We start from the raw sequence: 3,927 nt of genomic DNA on the forward strand, positions 1-3,927 counted from the left end.
GTGGAGTCTTGTTTAGGCAATCACTGTATTCCAGAAAAAAAGAAAACCAGCAACTAACAGGTCTGTACAATTGGAATTTGACAGGACTTGGCACATTCCAGTCTGCTCTAACCAGGCTTCTGTCTTGCTGTCCAGATATCTCAGCTGAACTCCTTAATAAGGCAAGAAATAAACTGGGTTTAAACCTTGATGCGTATTTTAAGTAAGGTTCACCTGACAGAGCAACAATCCAAGGTCACAAGGTCAAGCCTGTAAACACGTGGTTTTCCCATAAGTGGTGAGGCCAGAAGTTGCAGAACTTAGGCTGAGTTAGTTCCCTTGTGGGGAATTATTTTGCTTGGGGTTCTGTTAACGCTGTCCGTGCGGTGATGGAGCAGCCGCTTGTCAGGGTGTCCTCGGCTCCCATGCCGAAACAGTTGAGGGGAGGAACCTCCCACCTGTGTCGTGAGGAACAGGCAAAGCAGATCCAGACTAAATTGGCACATTCCCTGCCGCATGAAGCGCTTGTACCGCAGGTGGTAGCATGTCAGGAGTTGTTTAATCCTCGGGTAGCAAAGGGCAGCTTCCTTGAGTGCTGAGCTACCCATAGGAGCTGATTATGTCCTGGAAAGCTGCAGAGACCACAGACCGTGTGGGTGAGGATGTTCGTGTGCTTTGTACCCACCATTGGATGTCTTTGGCATCCATTGCAGGAAAAGATTTTAAGAAGTATGTTGACAGATGTGACTGTTGCAGCAGACAGTGAACCAAAGTGCTAGTAACAGCAAGCTGTGTGTTGGCTTTGCTGTCTTTTTTTGTTTTGTAATTATTTTTATTATTTGGTGTAGAAACTTCTACCATCTGAGATGGTAACGTATTTTAGATCTCAACCTTGAGTAAGCTGGTTCTAGAAGTGGTAGGTTCACAAATAGTGATTTTCCTATTATCCTTTATTTTTTTTTTTAAACAAGTCATTAAATACACTTAAGTTCCTAAGTGCTCTTCTCAGCCTGTTGCGCTAACTTTAGGTGTTGGGATGAGCAAATATTGAATTGGATGTTCTTTGTATTGATAACCAAACCACGCTACTGTACTTGAGCTCATAGCACCTGCTGTCACTCAGACCCTCTTAAAAAACTTCTGTCCCCTGGAGGGAAAAATCCAACAGTACTTAGAAGACCAGTAAGAACTGTTCCCATTCCAGGCTCTCCTTCGCCTGCTCTCTGCTGTTTGCCACCATCAAGCCTTGGCTTTGTCGTTCAGTTACTAACACATCTGAATCCACAGCTCTGCGGTGTTATCTTAAAGTTTAACATCAAAAAAAAAACCAAACCCAAAAATCAGCCTTCAAGCTACAGAAACATTTTCTGTCTTGAAAATGCCTGCTTGGTGGTTGGGGTGTGGTTTTTTGGTAGCAGCTTATTTCTTGCATGCGCTGCTGATAAAGCTTAAGGAGCAGGGGAAAAAAATTAGTATAAATAGCACCGGGGCTGGGGTCAGGAATGGCTCTGCGGCATCCTCTTGCAGCACTGCCTGTAAGACAAACATCTTCACAGGGAGGAAAAAGGAGAGACCGATTGTCATGTCCTGTAAATTACCAGGCCACAATGGTCTCAGTGTCTTTCCTGCTTGCGGGGCATTGATCCGCCTCAGACGGATCCATCTGCAACGGACAGAGAAGTTCTCTGCTAGCGGGGGCAAAGCGAGCCTGTGAAACGGCGGCGGTTTCTGTACCACCTGTGCTTTGGCAGCGTGCTGTGAAAGGGGAAGACAAGTATTTAAGCTGACTTGGGAGTCAAGAGGGATAAAATTTGGGGGTTTTCCTTTTTTAAACCGTTCCTTCACAACAAAATTTTGACTTGTTAACTAGTTTCATACTTGTGCATTGACGGTGTCAGACAACTCTCTTGTAACCCACTGAATACCCCTTCTGCGTAGAGAGTTGTCTGACACCGTCAATGCACTTGTAACCCACTGAATACCCCTTCTGCGTAGCAAGGTTTCACTTTTTTTCCCCCCAATCACTCTATGTTCTGCTGGGACCACCCACCTCTTAGAAAGACTTAAAGTTCTCCAAAGATGCTGGTTGTCTGGTCAGTGTGTGTAGTATTTTCTTTGTGAACGAAGAACGCTCTGCAACCTGTAAGCATTTTGTCAAGTTGAATTGTCAAGGGGTTTTTGTGTTTTCCTTTTTGCATTTGGAATAAGCTTCAGTCAAATCCCATCACAGTCTGTACATATATAGAAAGAGGATGTATGTATATAGAGATGTTAAAGGCTACTGAATTATTGAATGTAAATAACTCTTGGTTTTCTTTGTGTTTTCTTTGTGTTTTGTTTGGTTTTGGTTTTTTTTCCTTCATGACCTTCCCAAGATGTAATCCTGTTTTCTCATCCTGCCAAGCAGGCAGTTTGTGTGTACTTTAAAATATATATAGCATACATAAAACTTCCGAGGGATGTGTGCATACGTTGTAGATGTCACGTGGTGTTGTTGTCATTTTTTTTCAAAACTACCAGTTGTCTGTCTTCCATGATCCTGCAGAAAAAATAGATTCCCAATGTCTTTCAGTCACTGGTACTATTCAGTTCTTAGTGCCTGTATTGAAGAGAAACAAGTATTTGAATTTTCATGTACTTTGTTTTCTTTAGTCTTCTCAGTGCGTTTCAGATCTTGAGTTTTAATCCCAGATACGTTTCTATTTTCTTCCACTTAACCCCGCCAGTTGTGCATTCAGTGCACTCCTACGAGTTCTAGAATTAAATGCATCAGCAATAAGACTTGCCCACTGCCCTAACGTGTAAAAGTTTTAATTACTACATTCATATTAAACATTAAGAGCACTCTAGAAAAGCTGCTCATTTAAGAGTAGGAAAGGTGCATCTCTTGTAGAGTGTTTCCTGGGAAAGTTTTGAGCTTCCTGTATGTGCAAAATGGAGGTAATGGAACTTCCTTACCTTTGGAAAAAAGGGCGCATGTTTTTAATTGCCAGATAAGCATACATATATCTACAGCAAAGTTAGAGATTAATGAGAAATCCCTTGAATCGTCTGTCTCTGCTTCCAGCAGCTGTCACGTGGGTTTTACGCTGTCATTGGGAGGGACCGTGTCTGTCCAGTTGTTTCCTGACCAAGTGGTTTGCAGAGTCCGTTGACTGGAAGGTCACTGCAAGAAGCGTCCAGCTGCAAATAGAAACAAAAACCTCCTGGTAGTTTCCGTGGTTGATACAAGCTTTGACAATGAATGTGGAGAAATAACGGAGGCGTTTCTGTCGAGTACCAGCATCTGCAGCGCGTGATTCTGTGTCACAGACTCTCGTGGCAGAGGCTGACGGAGTTGGAAGTAATGAAGCCACGTGGCCACACAGGTGCCCGAGTGTGGAGCGAGGCCCGGGACACCTCGAGGGCTGACGCTCCAGCCGAGAGCAGCGCTGGCCTCGTTCACTGCTTGGGTTGGAGATGGAATTTGAAAAGCAACAACTTTCTTTTTAAGGAGAAAACATCAGGGAGGGGAGAAAAGACTGGAAATACCAGCGTTTCTCAGCCACAGTTACAGGGCTGAGGGCAGATCGCTTCTGAAAGCTTGTGCTAAAGACGGCGATAAGTAAAAAACAGAACTTAATTGATTTGGTGCTTTGCTCTTTCTTAGTTGCTCCAAAATAATTTTCGAGGGAATGAAGTTTGAGGCAGTAATAAGATTCAAGAGTAGGAACTGGACAGGTTTAAGCTGCGTGAACCGATACCACAGGGTTTTGCCAAACGGTGCGCGTGAATGGCGCTGATGTTTCTTGCCAGAGAACGGTGTCTGTGGCGAGAGGACAGGCGCAAAGTCCTGGATCTGGTGCACTTCAGCAGGCAGCTTAACCGACACTGAAATACTTTTGGATTTAAGTGTTGGGTTTTGTTTATGAAAGTCCTGCCGTGCTTAAATAGCTGAGTCAATATGTA

The sequence above is a fragment of the Apaloderma vittatum genome, unplaced genomic scaffold (genome assembly GCF_000703405.1).
Source record: "Apaloderma vittatum isolate BGI_N311 unplaced genomic scaffold, ASM70340v1 scaffold15914, whole genome shotgun sequence".
In the NCBI taxonomy this organism is placed as follows: domain Eukaryota; kingdom Metazoa; phylum Chordata; class Aves; order Trogoniformes; family Trogonidae; genus Apaloderma; species Apaloderma vittatum.